The sequence below is a fragment of the Pteropus alecto genome, unplaced genomic scaffold (genome assembly GCF_000325575.1).
Source record: "Pteropus alecto unplaced genomic scaffold, ASM32557v1 scaffold3, whole genome shotgun sequence".
NCBI lineage: Eukaryota > Metazoa > Chordata > Mammalia > Chiroptera > Pteropodidae > Pteropus > Pteropus alecto.
The window spans coordinates 21,636,193-21,663,267 of record NW_006442484.1 but is presented as its reverse complement, the minus strand read 5'-3'; the positions used below and the strand labels follow the sequence as shown (position 1 = coordinate 21,663,267).

Below are 27,075 nucleotides of genomic sequence, written 5' to 3'. Positions count from 1 at the left end.
TGTAAATAGTGAAACCATAAAAAGATTAGATAAAATAAATATAAATAAAGTTTTAATATTTTTCATGCACCCCAGATAATCACCTTGAGCAGTCAGTCACCTTTTGGAGATCAGTGCTATACATCCTATTGAGCATTGGCTCTCAAACTTGATTGATCACCAGAATCCCTTGGGGACGTAAGTAATTAACAAGAATAAGAACAATAGTGAAAAAAGTTTTCTTTTAGATATTACTCTAGACATAAAGAATTAAAATTTATGTGTGTACATGTATTCATGTGTGCGTAGAGTGTATGTGGAATCTGTATTTAATTTTTTAAATATTAAGAGTCCCTGTTACAAATATCAGGGATTCTTAATTTGGATATCATGAGAACTCTCTGAAATTATGTACAATATTATACATGCAGTCACCTAGTGGAGAAGATCTCTAGTTTTTATCAGAACCCCAGATGGTCTTAGGCCCTGGTAAAAGGTCAATAACAGCTAGCCAAAGGCCAGTATAGATATATGGGTCAGAGACAGACTGAGTTGGGCTAAAGAGGCCAGGATGGATTCCTTCAATATTAAGCTTACCTATGATCATAGGGCTGTCAGGACTGAGAAGTGGGCAGACTTGGGGGTGGTGGTGATAGCGCTGTTTCATAGATGAGGACAGACCAGTGGAACTGGCTTGAAGTACTAATAGAACAGGGTCATAATTCCATTTAGAATGACTGACCTGAAAGTAGATACTGAGAGTCCAGTCAAAGATGGAACACAAAGTCTGGATCTGATGGAGTGAGTCAGATGTGAAGTCTAAGAAGGTAGGCCAAGGTCATTGATGAGCAGGAAGGCTCAGGCAGAAATGACACCCTAACATTCCAGCAAGGCCTAAAGGGATGGACCTACAATTGAATTGTTGGCCCATCATCATGGTGATTTTCCCCAGAAACTGGGTCATTGTCTACCTAATAATAAGAATGCTACATGAAACTTTTTTGCATTTGGAGGAAGGATGTATGTGTAACCCACAGATCCCTGCCAATTCTAGAATTCTATGATTTCCAATGCAGTAATTGCTTTTCCACAAGTAGGGTACATCATATTAATTTATGTACATGTCATAAGTTCCTCCCTACTGGCACAACTATTGTGCTCTAGAATCGGTATGTGTTCCAGTTTTGATCACAAATTCTCTCCCTAGAAGACCAGTCTTTTTGATTACTTCTGCTGGTTTTCTAAACTTGAGCCCTTTTCCCTTTTCACCTGGTATTGACTGGGCCTTTTGAACCCCTCTGAGATAATGGTCAGACGGTTCTATGAAAGATTTGTATTTGATCTAGCATCTCTGCCTCCTCTTTACTATTTATTGCCATTCAGCTTAAAGGAGACTAGAATTCCTCATATCCCTTTTGTTCTTAGGCTGACTTATTAAAATAAGTCTTGTCCCCAGAGGATTTAGTAATTGAGGTCATGTTGAAATAACATTTTTGGGAGGGGTCCCCTGGAGAAGTTTTCTCAAAAATATTGAGATGCATTTGTCTTGATCAATGGAGCATTTTCCTATAATAGCAGTGTTTACAGGCGGCGGCTGCTGCTGCTGCTGCTGCTGCTGCTGCTGCTGCTGCTGCTGCTGCTGCTGCTGCTGCCTTCCTTCTTCTTCTTCTTCTTCTTCTTCTTCTTCTTCTTCTTCTTCTTCTTCTTCTTCCTTCTTCTTCCTTCTTCTTCCTTCTTCTTCCTTCTTCTTCCTTCTTCTTCCTTCTTCTTCCTTCTTCTTCCTTCTTCTTCCTTCTTCTTCCTTCTTCTTCCTTCTTCTTCCTTCTTCTTCCTTCTTCTTCCTTCTTCTTCCTTCTTCTTCCTTCTTCTTCCTTCTTCTTCCTTCTTCTTCCTTCTTCTTCCTTCTTCTTCCTTCTTCTTCCTTCTTCTTCCTTCTTCTTCCTTCTTCTTCCTTCTTCTTCCTTCTTCTTCCTTCTTCTTCCTTCTTCTTCCTTCTTCTTCCTTCTTCCTCCTTCTTCTTCTTCTTCTTCTTCTTCTTCTAAAAAAAACCTTTCGTGAATAATTTAATTTCAGCATTTATGTTTTATAAGAAAACTTTACATGTGGTGAATTTAACCATGTGTGTGATGAAAGTGTTTTAGCTTCTTGAAGTATGAAGTGAGGTGCAGGAATACTGACTTGGGTTGTTTATTAATATAGCAGGTTTGTAAAATTTCCAATTGTTGCTTCAGTGTTCTATTGTTTTCCTTTCCTGTTTGTATTTTTATAATTATTGCTAAGAATTGTGGCTGTCATTATGTCCTACCAGTCAGTCAGATATTTGAATAGATCATATTAACAATATAAAAAAATGATACTAGGCTTACAGTTTCTTGAGTGTCATACTGTTCTCAGATATTGGAACCTTATATGTCTATATAGCTAGTACAGGCATTAAAGAGCTTAAAAATCAAATAGTGGAATTGTGGTTTTAGTGCAAGTTTCTTTGCTCCAAAATAGATATGTATCTGCGTGAACACAAACACAAACATGCGCACACATACACACACGCACACACATGTGCCTACATACATATAATGTAGATTTCTATTTGCTTCAGCTTTAAAATTTGCATTTGTAACAGTTCTGGTGGTATGGTTTTCCTTGTGATGAATCAAGAGGCCTGATACTATGTCAGTAAAACTGTCTCATAGGTATGATTGAAACAGTTTTATTAGCAACATATGGGACATGAAGGAGCCACAGAGGGGAGTTTGGAGTGTAAGGGTGCTGGTCTGTCTTTTTTGGCATGTAATTATATCAGTCCTTGTGCATGGTGTTATTTGTTGCTGCCTAGGGAATATAGAAAAATAACTTCTAATGTGGTGAAACAAAAAAATCAGAATAAATTACAATTGTTGAGTTTATAGGGAATTATTTGGATGAAAGATGTGTTTTTTTTCCCAACCTAAATTTCGTTTGGTATTAAATTATATTCAATCAGTCTTTTAAATTAAAACCTAGTTTTTCAATAATTTGAACTTTTGGAACAACTTTACATAATAGATGCTTAGCTGAGTTTCATAAATGGGGAAGAAATTTATTTATTTTTCCCTATTGTGACAATGTATGGTTCTGTTTAATTAGTTTTACTAAATATTTATTAATTTTCTTTGGAGGTATTTGCTTTTAAATGATTACAGTATGCCCATTGCTTTTACGAAATGCTACACAGAGGACAATGTCAGACACAGCCTGTGGGCTTAAGGAGTTTAATTCTGTAAAAGCAATCACATGTAGATAATGTTTAAATAGTGATAGGAATGATAGACACACATGTCAGCAGAGTGGTTACCTATGGGAAATAGGGAGGGAAATGGAATCAGGGATGGGTATACAGAAACTTCAATTGTAAGGTTTTTATTTTTTAACTTTCCTTTCAGGTAAGATTTATTGATTGTCAGAGATTTTTAACCAGAGATTCAGGTAGAGGCAAAGGCAAAGGTAGTGAAATAGTTTGTTTCATCTCCCTTTCCTCCAGTTATTTTATGGCTTGCTTAGTATAGTTTCTTAAAGGTAGTGGGATAAATTGAAAGAGATTGAGGGAAAAGCTTGGAGGGGTGTAGATTCTGGAAAAAGCTCTGCAGAAAAAGTTATTGAATTGTTCTTCAAATGTTATCCCAGTTCTACTCACTACCTCTGGCCTTAGGTTAAATGTGAACATTTATATTATAGTCTACTCTGAAATAATTTTTATAGGTGATTTCTCAGTCTTTATGTAGGAAAGTTACTGGGAGGCAAAATTTCTTTACTGTAGATTTACATTTAGCCCTAAGACTGGGCTCAGAGAGACCTAGGTCTCTGAAATGGATAATTCTTACACTGGTTAATCCCCAAATGGCTAATCTGGTTCCTTCTGTATGCTGGTAAAATAATATCGGAAGCCAAACTGTTCAATATTTAGATTGCAGTGATTAAGAAAGCAGCATGGATTATATGTTTATTTCTAAGAGTGTGAGCAAATCGGGTCACACTTCAAGTGCTTTTCAAATGCTTGTGACTACTGTCATCTTTTATGACATGATAATTTTATCTAACAGATATTTCCATGGAGTTTATTTGCAGAATAGGAGACCAAACCTCTGCTTGAAAATGTGAGGAAAATCTTTACATTCACTCTCTCTTTGAAAATCAGGTTGAAAGGTTTGACTGTTCTTTGGAGAAAAAGAAACACAGTCGAATAGTTTTGTTCCACCTGGAACACAATATTTAATAAGAATTAGAGTTGTATGTTTGGTGGGGGTGATTTCAGACATATAAGAAGAAAAAATATTGACTACTTGCAGCCTTTACTTAGAGAAAATAAACTCTGTGAACTCTGCCAAATGAAATGTGAATAAATAGTAATAATCTTATCTATTATTTATTTAAGCCTCTCTTTCCTACCATATCTTTAAAAGAACAGGTAAGAAATATATTTTATCCAGTTTGAATTTAACTGTTGTTATTTTTTCCTTGGGTAAACTACCTTGTGAACAATTTGGAAGTCCTGATTGAATAGTCAAGATTTTGACATTTACAACTAAGAATGCCCATTAAAATTCAGAGAATAATTGAAATAATGAAGTGGTATTATAATATTAAAATTTTGTTAAGCATAAAGATACTGTATGGATTAATTAAAGTAATCCATCTGTACTATAAAATAATAATTAATGGATTGTTGCCTTATATTTGTGAAGCTCTGTGTGTATATGTGTATAGTTATAATTCTTCACAAATATAATTTATATTTCTTACATATGCTGTTTTATTTTATCATCACAACAGTTTTGGCAGTAGGTGGGGTAGATGAGACTTGTTTCACTAAATGAAGAAAACTGAGTAGAGTAGTAATTAAATGTTTTTTCCATGGATAGGGATGTGCTAAAACAAGGACTTTTGACTTCTTGTCTAGTGTGCTTTCCTACTGGACCTTAGAATCAGGGAAATTTGGATTTTTCTGCTGCACTTCTTCTTCTTCTTCTTCTTTTTTTTTTTTTTTTGCTCATTTTGTTTTGGTGTGTTTAAATAGAATCCTTCCATTGCTTAGAAAACAAAAATGAGCCAATTCTATAAAATCAGTTTGTTGTAATTAGTACTTTTGACTGTAGATTCGGGGGTTAGAAGGATAAAACTTGAACCAAATGACATTTTTCTATTATATCTGTATTTATATGTTTACTAATTTGGTGTAATATTTTATTATGCAAAAAAAGTTAAGAATTAACTTGATATTATTCACACTTTTGCAATTAGGGCAAAGTCTAGGTGATTGAGGTATAAGCAGACTTGTCTTCCTCATTCCCTTCCTTTTAAAAAAAACAGGTAAAATGTTTTTATTAATTGTTTTTATTAATTTATTAATTGACATAACATTATATTAGTTTCAGGTTACAACATAATTATTTGATAATGTGTATATTGCAAAATAATCACTACAATAAGTATAGTTAATATCTATTACCACACAGCTGCAAATTTTTTTTCTTGTGATGAGAACTGTAAAGATTCACTTCTTAGCAACTTTCTAATATACAGTACATTATTAACTGTATTTACCATGCTGTGCATTACATCCTCATGACTTATTTATTTTATAACTGGAAGTTTTTACCTTTTGCCCACACTGCACTTCCCACTTCCTGCCTCTGGTAAATACCAATCTGTTCTCTGTATGTATAGGGAGTTTGTTTGTTTGTTTGCTTGTTTGTTTTTTGATTCCACATATAAGTAAGATCATATGGTATTTATCTTTATCTGAGTTATTTTACTTAACATAATGTCCTCAGGATTCATTCATGTTGTCAGAAATGGTAGGATTTCCTTCTTTTTTATGGCTGAATAATAATCCATGATATATATGAACTTCATTGTCTTTATCCATTTAGCCATCATGGACATTTAGGTTGTTTCCATGCTGTGGCTGTTGTAAATAATGCTGCTATGAATAAGGGTGTGGAGACACCTTTTTGAGTCAGTGTTTTCTTTTCTTCAGATAAATACCCAGAAGTAGAATTGTTGGATCATGCGGTAGTTCTAGTTTTAATTTTCTGAGGAACTTTAATACTGTTTTCCATAGTGACTGCACCAATTTACATTCCCACCAACAGTGCACAAGAGTACCTTTTTCTCCACATTTTGCCAACACTTGTTATTTCTTATCTTTTTGATAGTAGCCATTCTGACAGATATGAGGTGATATCTCATTGTGGTTTTCCTTTGTATTTCCCTCATGATTAGTGATGTTGAGCATTTTTTCATGTGCCTATTGGCCATCTGTATGTCTTCTTTGGAAAAATGTCTGTTCAAGCCCTCTGCCTACATTTAAATTGGGTATATAAAATTTTGCTGTTGAGTTGTATGAGTTATTTGTGAATTTTGCATATTAGCACCTTATCAGATATGTGATTTGCAAATGTTTTCTGTAGGTTGTCTTTTCATTATGTTGATTGATATAGTCCTACCTGTTTGTTTTTGCTTTTTTTGCCTTTGATTTTGGTATCAAATTTAAAAATCAACACTAAGACTGATGTCATGGAGCTTTTCTCTTTTTTCTTTTATGAATTTTACAGTTTCAGGTCTTATCTTCAAATCTTTAATCCCTTTTAAGTTAACTTTTGTGTATGGTATGAGATAGGGGTCCATTTTCATTTTTTTTTCTTTTTGTGTGTGGCTGTCCTTTCCTCATTGTATATTTTTGGCTCCTTTGTTGTAAATTAATTGACCACATATGCCTGGGTTTATTTCTCGGTTCTTTGTTTTGTTCCATTGATCTGTGTGTCTGTTTTTATGCCAATATCCTACTGTTTTGATTACTTATAGCTTTGTAATGTAGTTTCAAATGGGGAGCATGGTACCTCCAGCTTTGTTCCTATTTCTGAAGATCGCTTTGACTATTTGTGCTCTTTTGTGGTTGCATATAGATTTTAGCATTGTTCTGTTCTTTCCTTACCTTATGAAGACGTCAACTAGATGCTGGAAGCCTCATAATATTTGAAAGAGTTTTACTCATCTTTTCCCATTATGGTTTTTAGAATGATTATTATTTTTAACTGATCTTTTTGAAAGAATTAGACTTTTAAATGTAATCAAAAGTACTTATTTAAATCAAATATCGGTTACTGTATATTATGAATAGAATTACAAAAAGACATTTGTATGTCTGACTTAGATATAGTGGCATTAAGAAATGGAAATTTGGGGCTTTAGAAAATGATATTTACTATTAAATATAACATAGTAATGTTATTAGTTACTCACTTTAGTAAATGTAACTTATTAAAAGGATACTATGACTTGGATAATAGAACATTATATAATTTAGTTACTGAAATGCCTTATTTAGGGTATGTGAATTAATTGTAGTCAAAAGTTTAGATCACTACTAGGGCTAAGTTACCTCCTTTTTTGTCCTTCAGTTGCAGCAAATCTAACTTCCATGTGTTTTGCTGCTTATATATATATGTCTTTTGGGAGATTTTGAAAAACCAAAGTCTTCTTTCTCCCGTGGAAGTGTTAAAAATCCTAAGAAGCTTTCTTGAGATAAAGTTTGTCCCTTTTCAATTATTAAATGTGCTTTTCTCTTATCTGTGAATTTCACCTTCAGTTTACTGGCAACTGCTTTTTTGTGTTAGGATCATAGAATTATGATTAACTCCTTACAATCTGGCTTTGGTCCCACCTCTGTACTGGAACTACACTCTTGAAGGTCACCGGTGACCACATTCTAGCCAATCGTAGAGGGTTTTTTGCCCCCTCAGTTTTTAGTCTCCTTGACATGCTAATACCACATGACCTTGGCTTTTCAGTTGTATGAGCACCCTACTTCGGATTTCTGCTTTGAACTCTCTGCTGCCCACGCTTTTTCCTGTAATATCTGTCTTCTCTTTGTGGGGTGGATTTTGTCCTTGTCTTTTGCTAGGTATTTACTTACTGTATTTGAATCTTGTAACTTTAGTTCTTGCATTTGTGTCATAGATAAATCATCATTGCTCATCTCTGTTGCTCTGATGGATATTGTTGGCAATTCTCAGAGCTCTATTTGATATCATTGACCATCACCCAAACTCTAGTTCTGCTCCTGTGTCTGCTTTTATTTAGATGTCCTTTTTTCCTCAGTACAGACCTTTCTCAAATCATCTTCTTCATACTGTTTTCTCCTCTGAATATTTCTATTTTTTTTTTTTTTAAGAAGGATTTTCTCAATATCTTGACACTTTTTGTTTGGATAAGGGCATCTCCAAATGTCTCTAATGACCTTGAGTCTTTCTTGAAACTATTTCTTAAATTTGTTCCATCCATTCATTCCCTCATCTTCCCCAAAGTGCTTTATAGTGTGTGGAACACTTTCAAATGTATTTTTTTCTCTTTAAAATAACAATAATCAATTTGTATTTGGGTAGAGTTTATTATTCCAATTTGCTGGTCAGGAAATAAGTACTGAAAGAGTTAATTAGTCCGAGGTATCATTGCTGGTTAAGGGAAGAGCTATCACTCAAGCCAAGATAATGAGATTTTAAGTCGATACCTGTGCCCAAATCAAGTGACTATTCTAATTTCCTATTAAATGATCTTTCAACTTCTGGTCCTCTTCTTTAATTCACTTTATTCACAGTGCTAGATAAATGTATATATAACCAGTCACGGTAGCAGCTATTCCAGATTGGTACAGTGTCTCAGTCACTGTTTTAGATAATACCATTTAATCCTCAGAACTGCTGTGCAAGGTAGACATTATTATTCCCATTTTATAGATAGGTAGATTAAGGCTTATAGGAATTCAATAACTTGCTAGTCATTGTGTGTAACTGGGTGGAGATTCAAATTCTGGCTCCCAAGCTCTGGTTCTTTTTAGTTCTTTTTACAACCACATTCTGCTCTTTATTAAATTCTTGACATTACTCTTCTTTTTAAGAACTTACTATGGCTTTCTTTTGCCTACTTAATCTCATTTATACCCCTTTTTCAATCTTCAGGATTGTCGATGATTTGTTCATAAGTTTCTTTTTTGTTATTTTCTCCAGTAATCCTCCTCAGTGAACCTTCTGCTCCTGATCGTGTTCTCTTCTCACACAAAACTTATCTGGTATCACTTTCTCATCTTCTTAACTTATGTGCTGTTTTCTCCCTGTATAGAATTATTTCACATCCACCTCTTTACTTATCCATAGCCACGTGTTTACTTTTTCCTCATTCCAGCATTTAGTGAGCACTTAAACCATACATGATGTTATGATAGGAGTTGTTAATATAGGTGAGTGCATGTGCCTTGTTGAAGAGGTGAGCAGGCCGTGGGAGGAGCCAGACTGGATTCCCCACTGATTTGAGAGCAATAGCAGAGGGAGGTGTGCACTGGTTGCTATGGCAGCACTCAAGAGGATGTGATTAATTTTACCTGAGTGGTTGGGGAAGATGTGACAGAAGAACTGACATTTGAGCTATGGCCTTAAAGGAGGAGGTACAGGAGTTCTCCAGGTAGAGAAGGGGTAGGAGGGGGGCATTTTGGGAAAAGAAAATAGTGTATGGATAGAGGAATGAAATCACAAATATATATGCCATACGTTGTAGTGTGAACATTAAAGGCATTTGTTTTAGGGCTATGCAAAGTGCTTTGTTGTTGCCAGCAGGGCTTACATGACTGGCTTTCCCTTAGTGGAGTCGTTGCAGTCCAGGGTCTGGTGTTTGACCTTACACTTTCAGACATCTGATATGCTGGGCTCACTGAGAGTGGTCATCTCTCAGGAGCAGTGTCACATTAGCTATGCTTTTTGAAACCAATACACAGATGCGTGTATATGTATGTGTGTGCGTATATATATATCTCCATGTTTGTGTGTTTGTCAATTTGTTAATTTCCAATGAGAAATAACAACTGTCAAGCAGATTGGATTGCTTGATTTGGCAGATCAGTACATTGTCTCCCAGTAGGCAGGCTTCTTGGGAAGCCAAGTCATTAATATGGAGGTCAACGGATGATGAGAAATATAGCTGTCAAATTGACCCAGCATTTTTGACCAGTATACTCTTTCTTCTGGCAAGATACATGGGAACCATGTTGCAGAGACTTCCTGTTGAGCATGGAAAGAGAACCCAAGGGATATTTGTTTGAAGAAGTATCTCTTAACCGAGTTAGCTTGAGGCTGTCATACCCACTGCGAGAAGAACTTTGCCAGGGAAACCATATTATTCTAGTCAACTCAGCCAAGACTTCTTCTCCCATGGCTTAGTTTGATCCTGTAAACATTTGCTTAGATGGCTTCTCCGATTCCTTTGCTGACCAGTCCTTCCCTTTCTTCTACCTTATTTTTGATGCAGTCTCCCTTTAGATATGTTGAGACATTCTGTCAATTCTCAAGTCAAGTTATAGAGAAGTCTTAAGAGCTAGAGAAGCAGAGGATTTTCATATGTTTTGATCTATCTTGTTTTTATTTTAAGTCACATTTCCTTATTTTCAGTCACTTTGGACCAAAATCAGGGAATGGAATAGCCCCTTGAAGCCAAGTGTGTGAGATGTTGAGGATGAGGTTAGAAAGGAAAGTTGGGACCAGATTATAAAGGGGTCTTGCATGCCATACTAAAGATTTTGAATTTCAAAGACTTCTCAATTCAGTTCTCCTCTCCTCTGTAAATTGTTTTTCCCCTCAAATAATGTCTTCTTTTCAGCTATATCAGATTGTTATTATCTTACTATAAAGCATGTGATAATGGATCTCCTTAAGAGATCTTATTTAGCTCCTTTATGTTTTGACAGATAAATATTAGGTGATATTATCTGCATTTTAAACAGGATTTGCTTGAGAGCTTAAGTTCTGCTTCTGACTGAATTTCGTCTTGTCTCTTAGCTCAGGCTGTTTCCACAACTTCCTCTTTTATCCCCCAGTGTTTTTACACAGGGTATTTTTATATTATTATATATTATTTTTTTTCTTATTTATTTATTTATTTAAATTTATTTATTTAATGGCGACATTGGTTAACAAAATCCAGTCAGTTTCAGCTGTACACTCTAACAGTAACGCATATATATATTTACACTGTGTGTTCACCTCCCATAGTTAGATTTCTTTCTATCACCTGTTATTTCTCTTTTATATTATTATTTAATGTTTTTATCATGGTTTATATACATGATAAGTCTTCTATTATTATATTATGTTTTTTTCTCTAGGCAGCTTGATAGTTCTTTATATTTAGATGGACCTCATATTTATTTTTTTTATACCTTACAGTACATAGCCCAATTGAATTTCAAGCGAAACTTAGAATACCGTTTTAGAGCCAGAAGGTTTCTTAGTCTACATGAGGAAACAGGTCCAGGGTAGCTCTAATTTGCCAGAGCACACAACTCGTAGAACCATGACCAGAACCCAGAAGCCAGGTCAATCCAGCAACTTTTGCACTGTTCTACACTTGTTCCCTGTTTGGCTGAGAGATATATTCCATAGGGATGAAAAGAACCCTCAAAGAACACCTATATCAATGTACAATCTCCAAAACCATTGGATTATAACTTAAATTAGCAGCTTTTCTTGTTAGTGTTAGGAAGAGTTTACTTTTGAATGTTTCAGATTTTACTGTGTTATATAAAAACCAGTGAGATGCACATAGAGAAAGGAGCTCACATATTGAACTCTTTCTGTGTTTCTGCCAAGCATTGTATAAAATAGGTGTTTTGTATACATCACCTCAACTGTTTATTGCGACAGTTCTGTGAACTGGTTGTAGGTGTACACATTTTGTTGAGGACCACAGAGGTGAAGCAATCTTGCAAATAGGATTAGAAGGTGTGGGTTGTAAGCCCAGGTCTACATGACTACCAAAACCATGCTCTTCCAATTATGCTTCATTGTTACAGCCTTTCACCAAAGCCTAAAATAGCAACTTTAGCAACAGTTACCACTCCTGACTTCCTAATGAGGCACAGTCCAACAGCCATCCCCTGTTGTCTGTAGCAGTAGGGTTGAATGTTGATGCCTGAGTAATTTCACGTTTTCTAACCACGATTTGTGGCTCATATTTGTGACCTTTTATATATATGTATCTTGTGTCATTGTTCCCATTTCCATTCTGTGGGAGAACAGCATTGTCTCATTTTGCTTCTACCTACAACTTTACTTTCCATCTTGTTAATTTTTCTCCTTTCTTCCCGTTCTCTCTCCACTCTTTACTCTTGGTGTGGAGAGAAAATTAGAAGTGCTTGTATCAAAGGTATTTGAATGGCTCAGTTTCATTTTTTTTCCCCCATGAATTCTTCTGTGTTGGGATGAAGAATTATGAGACAAAAGAACAAAAAGAAGGTGATGCATAATCACATTATTTGTCTTCCAGCAAAACACTTTTCCAAAATGGCAAGATGTATGCAATTCATAACATATAAAGTTCATCATTCATATTTATAAAATCTGTGTTTTGGTGCTAGATGCACTTCAAGTTTCAAAGAATGATTTTAAAATACTTTTGAATCATCTCCCTAAGAGCTTTCAACACTGTATAAATAGTTCACTTTTTAGCATTTCCTTTTGCATACCTGCAGTTTGCATCATCTTTGAAATTGTTTACCACTTTCTTGCAAGGCATATGTGGAGACTCAGCCAACAAATGTCATTATATATGTGGGTTTCAAAAAGCAACCTGGGGGAAGTTATATTTAACCTTTTCAAAGAGTTGTTATCTGGGCTTTCCCCCATTTCAGAGCAAAAACAGATGTAAACCAAGGATGTGAATCAATGTACATATTTTTGAATATATATTTTCTTTTGAGTTTTGCCAGTGATCTTTTTTGTTACAATATCACCCTGCCCTGCTCAAAATTTAGAACGTTTCTGGTAAATAGTTTACTATAATCTGGTGATTTCCATCACTTTGCTTGTTCAGTTAAATTATTATGGATTGTTTCTTAAAAAGAACAACACGGTTGTGTGAGATGAAGAATTAGAGCTGTGGCATTTGATTAAATGTGTTCATAGGGGAAAATATGCTAAGAGGGCTTTAGAATTTCCCTTTTATGCCAGAAAGTCCATTAGACTGGTAGGCTGTACAGAGGGAGGTAACTCAAGGGAATAGCCTGAGGTGGAAGGTGTTGGGTAACAAGAAAACAGAATAGTTTCCCTAGCATGGGAAGAATAGCGTCTTTTCTAAGTAGAAGGGTTCAAACCCTATACCACTATGTTGAGAAATCATTTTCATTTAGATAGATTTTACTTTTTGTTTAATTAAAGTTTGGAATAAGATGACCTTTTTTTTTTTTGAATCCAACATCTGCTATATCGCACACACACACAAATTATATTACTCACTAAGAATAAATTAAAATTTTGTTAATGGCGTTTGTATTGTGTTTATTCTGTCAGGTTTTAAATTCCAAATGATCAGTGCCTTTTATTGGAACATTACCTGTTTTATATATGCTTTATAATTATCTGGTACAGACTTCCTCTTATTAAGTATATGGTGACATTTAAGATGTTTAGGACAGTTTAATGTCTTTTATTTCTTCTACATGGTGGGTATTAGACAGTTACTGGTTGAATAAATGAGCAAATAAATGACTGAATAAATAAGAAATATGTGAAGTTTATATAATTTTCTATTCTGATTTATGATTTCTATATATTGCCCTGTCCAGTTCTTAAAATACAGATTTGCATTAAATGATTATATATTTAATATATAAAAAACAAAATTATGAAGAAATTAAAAAAATTAATTCTACCACACATAATCATAATTTAGAAAATCAATTCCGACATTTTTTTCTCTCTTCCATGAATGCATACTCACACCCATATACACCCATACCCACATGCATACATATATTTACAGATAGAGAAATAAGAGAAAAATTATAAGATTATCCTATATACTGTTTTTGCTTAAATAAAGGTGATGTTACTTGAATTTAACAAAAGTAGAAGAAATTAAAGTAGAACCAAAAGAAATTAAAGTAGAACCAAATTAAAGTAGAACTGAAGGAGTTACAGTAATTAAATAAGTGATCCTTTATAGCAGAGGTCCCCAAACCCCTAGTACCAGTTAGTGGCCTGTTAGGAACTGGGTCACACAGCAGGAGGTGAGTGGCTGGCCAGTGAGCAAGGATGTCAAATGTGTATTGGCTGGATCTCTTTTACTTTCTCTCTCTATGAGGCAAACAGTATATTCAACATGTCTCTGTCTGTCTCTGTCTGTCTCTATCTCTGTCTGTCTGTCTGTCTGTCTCTCTCTCTCTCTCTCTCTCACACACACACACACATACACACACATTTTAATTTCATTTTGTGTGCTTTTTTTCATGCTGTCCTCTCTTTTCCTGACTGTTTCAGGACTGAGTATTCTGGTATTTTTTGCTGCTGCTGTTATGGCTTTAACTTATGGTTTTTTTTGGTTTTTGTTGTTTTTAATCTACAACTTTGTCTTTAGCTTGCCAGTTTGCTTTTACATCTCTTTGAAAAATTCTTACTTTTCTGAGCGATTTCATTCTTTTCTTTGAGCCCTTTTACTTTGAGGTAACTCATAGTCTCTGTAATTTAAGAGTGTGGAAGTTGAGTTCTTCCTCTATTTCCTAAGACAATATCTTTTCTTCATCTGCCGTTTGCCTCTTCCTTCTATCCAATTCTTGGTAGTTCTGTATAAATTCTTTGCTGATTCTTTTCTAGTTATTACTCATTTTTGAATGGGTTCAATTCAGGTATTACCTGAAAAAAAAAAATGTGAGATCAGATGCAAGTATTGAGTAGTAGGGAGAGGGGATAAATAGTATCATTCATGCTTCCAGTTAGATTTTTTATCTTAAATACTCTTTCACATTAGACGTTTCCTTTGCTCTGGGGATATTTCTCACTTCAGCTTGCGGGTGCAGTGAAGGTCACTGTAACTTTGAGATCCTGTGAGTCATAAAAGTCTGTGTAGTACTCAGTTTGGTGCTAACTGCTTCCCTTCTCTTTCACCCCATTTGGCAGTCTCTCTGAGCTAGGAAGTTAGGTCATTGATAATAAAAATGTCATGTTGGTTTTTCCTCTTTTCTTTTTGGTGTTCTGGAGAAACCTTTCTTATTCTCTCTTAGGTAGGTGCTTAAACATCAGTAATCAGGGTTTCCTTGAATGGGCTTTAGAACTCTTCTAATTTTAGGAAAATCTTTATCCTGCCTGACATCTGAGGGGGTGTGGTTTGGCTCTTAGCATTACTCCTCATTTTGATTACCGATATCACAAAATTTGGCAGGTTTTTTTTTTTTTTTTTGTAGTTTGTGGTTTGTGGTTGTGACTGTCTTTGTTTCATTGACGAGAGGTATTCATTATTTTTTGTTCTTTTTGTGTTTAATTAATTAATTAAATTTTAGCTTCTTTCTGGAGTAGAGAGCCTGGGGTAACAAGTGTCTTCCTACTGTCATGTTTTAAATTTTTTTTTATGTTTCTGCTACCTCTTTGTGTGTACTCTCCCTCTCTTCTCCTCTTCCTATCTCTTCCTTCCTTCCCCCATTCTTTAGCTACCTACCCCTTAAACTGGGAGCTTTTGCTAAGCCCTATTTTCAGTCCATTTGCTCTAGCTTAGTTTTCTCTTTTTAAATGCCTTCATCTAATCCTGTCTTTCATCTTCACCTGTAGGCTAATGAGTTTCTTTGTTTTCTACTTTCAGTTTTATTGAGATATACTTGACATACAGCACTGTGGAAGTTTAAGATATACAGCATAATAACTTGACTTACATATATTATGAAACAATTACCACAGTAAGTTTTGTTATCATTTATCATCTTATATTCTAAATGTGGTTGTATTTACTACCTCATTTAATGAAATCTTTGTCCTCCCAAATTATTAAGGCTCAAGATATTTCAGTCAACCATAGTTTTTCTTTCCCATGCTTCTCTCAACTACTAATTTATCACTTCTGACTAATATCCATTTCTCTTGTGTCTTTCGTGTCTTCTCATTGAGATTGTAGGTCCATTGGAGGCAGGAAATTGTCATAGTGTTTCACATATAATATACAGTTACTAAAAAAACATCGACTTAAATCCTTTGAAATTTAATTCCAGCTTCAATAAAAATCTGTTATAAAGATAGTTTTAATGTCTTATCCTAAAATCTTGCAGTAATTTAACATATTTTGCTGCTAATCACCTTGTCCAGATGATAGATTTTTATATACTTTTTACTCCTGGCTACTCTTTCTTGATCACTCCAATTCCCATATCTATGAAATGTTTAAGACTATGACATTCCTCAAACTTAAAATGATGTTGATGACTTATTTTTCTTTTACCACTACCCACTTCCTATAAATTTCGATTGTTTCTTAAATGATCCAGCTTTTAGTCAACTTTAAAAATATCATGGTCAAGAATTTGGGTGGTTTCTTTGTGAAAATATTAAGAAGGCAGTGGATAAAAGATCTTTGTATTAGATTTTAATTTTTGTTTTTAAAATTAGTTGTCTAAACTTGCTTAATATTTAATGTGGTACTTTTGAACTGGTAACATCTTAATATCTTTTTTATTGAGAGGCCTATAAGCATAACTTTTTTCATATATTGGGAGAGAGTAGTAAATGTCAGGAAATTGAGTGAAGAAATCAATTGTATGTAATATGGTAAAATCCTAGAGTCGACACATGTTGGCAAATGTTAGCTGCTTGGTGCATGTTTCTTTATTGGTAGTGGGAACATATCTTTTGAAACTATCATTGTAAAAGTGAAGCAGTCATCTTAGTTTTGTAAAACTTAAGATTTTGACGATAAGAACTGCTCCTCAATACGGGAAGCTTGTTGAATTTCTCATAAAAGCACAAACCGTAAACTTCTCTTAGAGAAAGATAACTTTTGAAAGGACCTTACATGTTTTAAAGAAAAGGTGGGTCCTTTTGGTTATATGAGCTGGAGAGCCATTACATTACATTTCCATATTATACGGTACACACAAGATCTGGACTTCATTTTAGAAAGAACTTTTTTATGTAATTAATTAAAAATAATAAACTTTAATTCTTAGAGCAGTTTTAGGTTCACAGCAAAATTGAGTAGAAAGTACAGAGGGTCACCCCTCTCAGCCTTCCCAACCATCAAATCTTCACCAGAGTGGCCCATTTGTTTCCATCGATGAACCAACATTGATACATCGTTATCAGCAAAAGTTTAGTTTAAATTAGGGTTCGCTCTAACTTAAGTTAGACATTCTATGGGTTTTGACAAATGAATAATGAATGCTATGTATCCACCCTTATAGTATTATACAGAATAATTCATAGCCCATAAAATCCCAATTTACCTATTTATTCCTCCTACACTCTCTCCCATAGAACCCCTGGAAACCACTGATCTTTTTACTGTTTCCACAGATTTGCCTTTTCCTAAATGTCATATAGTGGGGCTAATTAACACAATATGTAGACTTTTTATATTGGCTTCTTTTGCTTAGCAATACTACATTTAAGTTTCTTCCATGTCTTTTCATGGCTTGATAGCTCATTTATTTTTAGTGCCAAATAATATTCCATTATATGATGTACTACAGTATTTTTATCCAGTTAAGTTTTGAAAGACATCTTGGCATCCAAGTTTTGACAATTCTGAATAAAGCTGTTGTAAACATTTGTGTGCAGGTTTTTGCATGGATGTAAGTTTTCAAATAATTTAAATAAATACCAAGGAGCTTGATTGCTGGGTTGTGTGGTAAGAGTATGTTCAGTTTTAGTTTTGTAAAAAACTGCCAAATTATCTTCCAAAGAGTATATACCATTTTGCAGTCTCATTAAAATGAATGAGAGTTCCTGTGGCTCCATATCCTCTTCAGTATTTGTTGTCAGTGTTTTGGATTTTAGTCATTTCAATAGATGTGTAGTAATATCTCATTGTTGTTTTAACTTATAATTCCCTAATGACATATGGTGTTGAACATTCACATATGCTTATTTACCATCTGTATACCATTTTGGTGAGGTGTCTGTTTAGACCTTTTGCTCATTTTTAAATTGGGTTGTTTCTTTCCTTATTGTTGAATTTTAAGAGTTCTTTGTATGTTTTGCCCTTTATCATATATGTGTCTTTTGCAGATTTTTTTTTCTCAGTGTGTATATTGTCTTCTTGTTTTCTTGACAGTGTCTTTTACAGAGCAGAAGTTTTTAACTTTTTTTTTCTGGATCGTACCTTTGGTATTATACCTTAAAGTCATGGCCAAACCAAGGTCAGCTATGTTTTCTCATATATTATCTTCTAGATGTATTACAGTTTTAAATTTTATATTTAGGTCTGTGATCTATCCATTTTGAGTTATTTTTTGTGAAGGGTATAAGGTCTATATATAGATTCAGGTTTTTGCATGTAGATGTCCAGTTGTTCCATCACCATCTGTTAAAAAAACAATCCTTATTGAGTTGCCTTTGTTCCTTTGTGAAAGATCAGTTGACTATATTTGTGTAAGCCTATTTCTGGGCTCTCTTTTCTGTTCCTTTGATCTATTTGTTTGTTCTTTCGCCAGTACCACACTGTCTTGATTACTGTGTAATTAATTTTTTAAATAATAATTAGTAAACTGTTCAAGTGTTTTCTTGTTAAGATTTGTGAAGCAAGTCATCTTAAACCAATTTGTTATTAAGTGTGAAATAATATCATGTTATTTTTAGAAATAGATACATTATTGGAATTATTATAGTAAAATTTGTATGTAATAGTAACACTGTCACATATGGAAAGAATAAAATTGTAATATTTTCACTTTAAAAGCTATACTTTTATATGGTAGCTTGTTTTGTGAGTTCATCTTGGCTATTTAATACCTGCTAGATAACTTTACTTTCTCAAATGTGAAATAATTGTTTAAATGTGATTATGAAAAAGTGTATTAATCTTCTAAACTAACATTATCCAGTATGTGAAATCAAGATATCTGTTCTTATATTTTTTCATCAACTGCTGCTCATTTATTATTAAGAAATGATAATTATATGAAATATTTTAGGGTATAAGTCAACGAATAAACACTTTAGTGAAGCAATTTGAGCTAGATTTTGGAGGATGCTGTTAATACATAGTACATTTTTTTATCTAAAACTTAATAGAGGAGAAAAAAAATAGCCAGTAAAATAAAGTAATATAGATAAGTACAGTATGGGTGGCAGTATATTTGAGTTGATTGGTGACTGTAAACTAATGCTATCACTTAGCTGATTTTTACTCACGGTATCTTTACCTTGTGTGTCAGAAACAATAAATTTGCAATTGAAGTCTTTAAGTAATTGAAATGATTGTCAGCCATGACAGCCATAATGAGTACAGTTTTTATATCAGTTTTATTCAGGTATAATTTACTTACAATAAATTGTACCCATTTTAGGTGAGCAATGTGATGAGCTTTGACAGAAACATGCAGCTATGTAACTACGACCACAGTTATGATTCAGAACATTTCTGTTACCCCAGAAAGTTCTCTGTGCCCTCTTCAAGTCAGTCTCCCCCATCGCCTGCCACCATTTTAGCTTTTAGGCAATTGCTGATCTGCTTTCTGTATTGTAGATTGGTTTAAATTTTCTAGAATTCTTAGTAGTGTGTTTTGTGTAATGCAGAAATTATGTTTTTTTTAAAAAAAAAGATGATAAATTGATTTTTTGTAAAATAACAATATTTTATTATATTAAAGTTTTTGAGATGCTCAAATAAAGTTTAGTTGCTATTATTCCTGGCATTTTTGGTTTAAAATTTTTCTGCCTTGGTCTCCTCATGTAATAACAAATATATTGCATATAACTTATATAAAATCAACTCATGGCACATTCTTTTGTAAAGTATATTATCCTTTATCATTTTGTAGTTAAACCATTATGTCCTTGTTTGTTTTTAAAATTGGTAAACAATTTAAGAAATAAAAGTCTACAGATCTTATTGCAATTAGAATTTAATTTCTTCCTTATTTCACAGTTGTCACTCAATAGACAGTTTAACCTTGCTCTGTAAAAGGCTATTTGCTTTGTCCATGCCCTCCTGCTCAGACCTCTGGGGATGGGAGAGTGAGGGTGGATAAAATAGCCCTTTACTTCATAACATTCTGTGCTTTGTGACTCTTACTCATACATGGTCTATTCTAAAAGCATGCTGAAAAGTAGTGGTTGAGCTCATGGAGAAAATAGCTCCACCAAGATGAAATATTCGAATCCTTTTATGACTTTTAATCAAATGTACTGAACATTGATTTCTTTTTATAGGAAAGAGTTAAGAATTTTCCACATATTACAATAAGCGGAGTTTTCTGGTTTTGCCCAGAAAAGTTCTATTGCTAGTATTCGTGCTGCTTTATTTGTTAGTTATCGTGAAATGAGTTCTAAATAAAAGCCAAACATTATGAAATGTTTTTTCACATTTTCTCCACTAACCATATTTAAATTTCTACTTAGTTTGAAAATCTTATACTCATATAAAGACAAATAATCCTAATTTTAATTTATTATAGAAACATTTTGGGTAACTGATATTCTACTAACCAAATCCTTAAGAACCTGGCGTTTCGAGTAATAAATATGGATCTATTAAGAAATCCTGAAGATCTGCTTTTAAACACTGCTTCACTACTGAAGCCTTCAGTTAAAAGAACAAATATTCCGGAAGTCAATTTGAGAGACACTCTATGTGAAATAGGACTAAACAGCAATGTGATAAGAGTAACCTACATGAGAACTTATATTTTTTATTATCCTTCTCCACACTAATGATTCTACACTTTTAAAAAAAAGCGATGCTCAGAATGCAGTTAGCATTAATATGTTGGCTAAGTGGAAAACCAGAGGAGAGAAGGAGCAATTAGGGGGATCATTTTATAAACTATGTAAATGTCTAACCAATGTGCTGTATACTTGAAACAAATTAAAATAAATAAATCAATTTTTTTTTTTTTAAAGTAATACTCAGACCATATTTAGGATTTCCTCATTTTGTGGGATTGTCTTCAGAAGTCTAGGCACATTCCATTCAGCCTATACTATGATGGCTTACACACAGTCCTCTCTTCAGCGGTTTAATCCAGTGGGAGAATGGACAAGCAATTACCTGTGTTACAAAGCTGATTGCATTAATGCTCTAATGGTGGCACATACAAAGTGCAGTGCGAAGGGAAAAATTAATTCTGGCTCCAATATCAGGGAAGGCTTCATAAAGTAACACTACTTAAATAGAGTAATAAATAGCATTAAATTATATATATATATATATATGTATGTATTTCTTCCATTTACAAAGCTACTATTTAGAAAATTTGGAAAGTCAGAGAAGCATTGAGAAAAATATTCTAAAATTACCATTGATATTTTCATAGATATTGCATTTTTATTCCTCAGCTGTTTTTGAATTGTTTTTCATTTCCTGATTCGAACATTTCTCCATGTCATTAAATATTTTTCTGCAACATCATTTTAAATGACTACGTAGCCATTTAATTACTGTATAGATATAATGTAAATTATTTAACTAGTCTTCTCTTATTGAAGATTTAGATTGTTTCTGCTTTTTACTGTTATGAGAAACACTGTCAGAAACATTCTGGTGAATGTGACAGATTGTTTTAAATTAATTCTTATTTTGTCAAGATAGTACATTCACTTAGTCTAAAATTCTAATTGTTAAAGGCCTGTTAGAAAACACAGTGATTCCTTACTCACTCCTTCTAGTCTCTTTCTCTAGGGGCAACTATTTTTAACCTTTTATCTGTTTCTTCTGGTTATGTATCTTATACTGCTAAATTACAGATATACACATTCATTTTAGGTATTGTTGATTTTATATCATGGTCTTTGATTCATTTAGTTTAGATTTTTTTATTGACTTTATATTATGGTCTTTGCAGATTTTTCGCCTTTATACTGCCATCCCTTTTCTGCATATTCCCAGTATTGTTAGATTATAACTTTTGATTAATTTATTTTTAGTGTTACACCATTATACTATGCAGATATTTATTGTAATGAACTCCGATGAAAAGTTCACTTCTAATTTTTATGTTTTTCATGGCGTTAGTAAAGCTCTGCTTTTCATTTGCTTAGTTTCTTGTTACTCTTAATATTTCTTCCTATATCATCTAGGAACCTCTTAGTATAATTTTCCATAAAATAAATCATATCAGATTATTTTTTTCTTGAATATATCCTTTCAGGAGACTTCCATTTTTATTTTCTACATTTCTCTTCCTGTGTTTTTCCATTGCTGTTCCATTAGGAACCCCTTTGCCTCTTCCTGGGTCTTGTATTGTTTTCCTTCTTGTCTTACTCTTATATTTATTTTTTGGTATACATCCTGTAGTAGTTTCCTGAGAAAGGTAATGTGAGAGAAAAATATCTTTATTCAGTTTTCTCACTTGCAATGTTATTGCATTGTCCGGGTTTGAAGAAATAAGCCCCTGATATAATAGTCTACTGAGAGTGGGAGGGATATTGCCTTAAATAATTATATTCCCATAGGTCTAATCATTTTAATTTCGGAAATACTATGTTATTTTAATATATTTTGTACACATTTTGCTTTAAATTCTTTTGCCCTTTTTGGTTCCTTTGCGAATAATCTGAACAATTTTAATTCTTGCTTTTATTAATTTTTTTAAAGACCAGTGGTTACACAACTGGTGATTCGTATTAATGATGATCAGAGATACCATCTTAATTCCATTTGGTTAAAAAACAACACTAAATAGGGAACTTTGGATAAAAATAATTGGTTAAATATCATATTATCATCTACACACATTTCTTTATTCTGAACAGATTCATTGCCTAAGAACGTTAACCTTGATAGTACCAGAGAGATTTTCTTAAGTAGAGGAAAATTTGAAATATTATTAGAACTTTCCTTACCTTACTGTTATAAAACACTGCTAGTTTCTCCATAAAATTTTAGTATTAGAAATAAGACCTTTTCATCAAGATGAATAATTATTCAGAAAAAATAATTAGTTAAAAGTTGTGTTTGTGTGTGTGTTTGTTGCTTGATTGCTCAAAAGCCAGGTGGTATATTTTTATTTAAAAAGATCCACCATGTAACAAATTTCTGAATTCTGCTGATGAATCTTTACTTTCCAAGATGCTTTTTGTTTGGCTAATGTTCTACCTAGAACAAGAGAAGAATGTACTTTGTAATTTTCATAATGCTAATTACAATTTATTAACCACTTAACCATGTGATTGCCCTAGCCAAATAGTTAAGAGACACTGTCTTATTTTAAAACATCCCTGATGAGGTAGGTCTTGTGAGTCATTAAATGAGGAAGTTGAGGCACAGAAAGGTTGTTTCTTGCCCAAGATCATGCAGGTTGCAAGTAGTGGAGCAGGGGCTGTTTGTCTTTGGTTTATGTGTCTCTTCATTATTAAGCATACTTCTTTCCAAGTACTATGGGGAAGGTTTTAAGGATATTAATCCTGTAAGTGGCTTCTCATGCGAATAGAATATATATTTCCCCTATTTTCGGATGACTATTTCATTTACTAACTTCCTATAGTGGATAATTTCTTAGGTCTTCGTTTGGTCTTGATAAAATTGCATTCCCAGCGCTGGCCACTGTCTTTCATGAATGAAAAAAGATGGACCAACATGAGATTATTATTTAGTTAATTTTTTTTTTCTTTTTTGTTTTGAAAATAACTGTATTTACTTGGGAAAACTTTCTGTACTCATTAAGACAACAGTGGTATCCTTGTCTAATGTGTGACAGATAGATAAAATTTTGTATGTTACTCTTTATACTGCCTTATAGTATTCTTTCACAAACCATTTAAAACCTTTTCAGCTGTTGTTTTTCCTTAGCGATATCTTTAAGAAGTCACAACATGTTTCTTCCTGAACACATAATGGCCTGGTATTCTATCAGATGTGTTGCAGAGCTTCAGCAAGTGGTTACACTGAACGTCTTGGAGAGGCAATGTAGTAGGCAGAGCACTGCAACTGAGAAACCTGTAGAGATCAGCACACCTGCCCTCAAGCAAAAGACAGTAATTAGTTGCTCATATTCCCTTGCAGACTTCCCCAGTGTTGTTGCATGTGAAGCCCAGAGATCACAGCAATGCTTTCATGAGCTCCGCTCTGTGGGAGTTGTTTATGCCCATTCAATTTTTAATGTTCCTATAAGACATTTTGAAGGGAACCCTGAACCCATCGGGATTTGCACACTTGATCAAACCTGTGATGATTTAAATATAGAAATAAAGAGAAACTTTTGGATTATATTAACTGTTAACTTTTAGGACAGCGTTAGTGGAAAACATTAATATACTTGAGGCAAAGTTGTGTTTGATCAACCTTCACAACTTTTTTGTTTCTTGAGAGCAGGTATAGCTTCAGTAAATCTAAACAAGTTCTTTAATGTGTATAGATCCAAGTGTATGTGGATATCTGAATGGCATGGTCTGAATATTTTAAAAGATGATTTTATACCAACCACTTTTTATTAAAATTGTACTGCTCTTAAGTACAACCTTTTGTTATTAAAGAATGAGATGATAGGTGATTGACTTTTAGTAAAATATATTAGTGTATATGGATTAGATATATTGGTGCCAAAGAAATTTATTACTCAAAGTTCTTGGAGGGCTTTTATGCCATTGTTTTAGTTTTAACTATATGTGTCCTAGATACTGCGAGGAATAAAAGCTCATGTTTTGCCTGGTGACCTTACAAGTAGTTTTTAACTCTGGGATTCAGTTATTTGATTATATTGGTATACATTATTAATAAACAGGCACATTAAAGACACATTATTGATTCTTAATTATATTTAGTGTGAAAAATGCTATAATTTCTAACATCATAGCAAGTTCAGTTCACGCTTATTCTGAGAAAAAATAACCCTGTCATTTCATCATTTAAGCATAGTCTGGTGGATTTATATACTTCTTAAATTGGTTCTTAGAGACAAATGTCAGATTATAGTAGAAGTAAAGAAAATGGTATGCAGCATTGGACTATCATTGACAGAGTTGGAAATTTGAGGTGCTAGTGAATTCAGTCAGCCTATTGTTTCTCACATTTTCCTTCATTAATACACAGGTAGAATCTTCCAGTGCGTTTCTGAGCACAGTTATTCATTATTCTTCAGTAAATAATGACATGAATGATGTGAGTGTTAAAAATTTTACCTCTAGATTTTATGTTTGCCTGCCCTTCTTAGGTATAAGTAAGTCTAAATGTGGATGGAGCTTGGGATGCTCCACTTGCGAGCTGATGGTTGTGATGCTAGCATAAACAAAGTGCTCATATGTTTCATGTGGAACACTTTGGCTAGCTTACACCTCATTGACTTTCAGGAATTTCACAAAAGTCATTCCTAAGAATTGGTCTTTCTGTAGTGGCCTTCTTAATTCCTAATAACTTCATGTAAATGTAGCATAAAACACTTGGCGGTTTGCTTCCTACATAAATGCTCATGTGCCCTGGGTCAGTATCTTATTTATCTTTTTATCCTTGGTGACTGACTAAATGTGATCAGTTAGTGTTGGTTGGATTAGTGAATGATTGAAAATGCTATGTAATGCATACAAATTGCCCATGGAAATACCATAGTAAAGGGTGGATCAAAACACTTTCAGTAAAAGAAATGACTTTTTCTCCTGTTTTTTTCCCTGTTATTATTCTAGGTTGATTTTTTTTTTTCCTAGGTTTAGTACTTATGATTAGATTTTAAGTTTACCTTTTTTACTATCAGTGCATCAAAAATATTCTGTGAAAATTTTTTTAATATTTTTACTGTAGTAAAGTTATTCTTATTACTTTAAGTCAGACTGGACCCATTTACCTTACTTAGCTGTGTTACTTACTATTCTCAAACCCTTGTTTCTCCCCGCTGTGCAGGACAGAATTTTTACCCTTTTTCAGGATAAGCTACACCTCCTTCTGACATCATGTCTTGGTCTCTGAGGTCTAGTCTCATGAACTCATGAGTTACTTTTTCTGTTTTTGACTCACTTTTAGAACTAAATCATATGTGTCCCTCCCTATGTTTTGAAAAATGTGTGTCTCCATCTAGTTTGTCCTTCATTGCTATGATTATTAAATTTTTAAAATTTTCATCCTTTTCTTTCTGGAATATGGCAGAATGCTAAGTACTTTGTAGTCCCTCACTAAATAACATACATGCTAGTTAATCTCCAGCTTTTTAGTAGGAAAATAAGCTTTCTTCTGAAGAAAGTGAGAAAGACAGGAGGGAAGAAAGGAAAGAAGGAAAGTGGGAGGGAAGACAGGAGGAAAGAGAAAGGAAGGAAGGAAGGAAGGGAGGGAGAGGAAGGAAGGGAAGGAAAGGAAGGAAGGAAGAGGAAGGAAGGAAGGAATAGGAAGGAAGAGGAAGGAAGGAAGGAAGAGGAAGGAAGGAAGAGGAAGGAAGGAAGGAAAGGAGGGAGGGATCCAGTCAATAAATATATACAAACCAAGGCATGAAATCACTTAATGGATGATAATGGAATAGGGGAAGAGCATTGATTTTGGAATTTGAAAAATTTGAGTTTAAATTCTGATTCTGCTTATTCACTTTTTAATCTTGGATGAGTTTCATCATCTTTGAGTATAAGTCATACTAATATCTACTTGGTAAGCTTGTTGTAAGGGTTAAATTATATAATGTATGTAAAGTGCTTATTAGCACATTCTCTGGTAACACATGTTTAACAAATGTTAGCTAACTCTGTTATTTTGCATGTAAGGAAAGTGAGGTTTAGAGAGCTGACCAAAGGTCATACAACCAGTAACTTGTGGAGGGAGGACTGAAACCTATTTTTTGTTGTTGTTTGTCTTTTTTTTTTTTACTTGAAAGCAGTGTTTTTCAATGCTTCTTGGCTTTTCGTCTAAGATTAAGTGTAAAGTAGTACTTTTTAAACATCCGTGTACATCAGAATACTCCTCAAAATACCGTCCCAGAGTTTTCAGTCTGGGGTGGGGGTCTCAGAATTTGCATTTCTAAGAAGTTCCCAGCTGCTGATCTAGAGACCACACTTTGCTAGGGACCGACCACACTTTGAGACCCAGTGTCTGTAGGCATTTCTTATCTTAACCCCAGCTGGACATGAGAAATCACCTAGGGAGCTTCTAAAAATTACCGATGAAACCAGAATATCTGGTTGTGGGGCC

At 33.8% G+C, this 27,075-nt stretch overlaps 1 protein-coding gene across 10 annotated transcripts in view; it reads left to right on the top strand.

Moving 5' to 3' along the window:
* The window catches only part of GTDC1 (glycosyltransferase like domain containing 1), a 338,147-nt gene that overhangs the window by 43,544 nt on the left and 267,528 nt on the right, over positions 1-27,075 (top strand). Inside the window, exon 1 of one of the 10 annotated variants that reach the window (XM_025039403.1) lies at positions 15,705-15,724. The exons of the other annotated variants lie outside the window; for them this stretch is intronic. The gene's annotated coding sequence lies outside the window, so the exon portion shown is untranslated. Of the gene's footprint in view, positions 1-15,704; positions 15,725-27,075 lie in introns of those variants that run through there. 10 annotated transcript variants of the gene reach the window in all.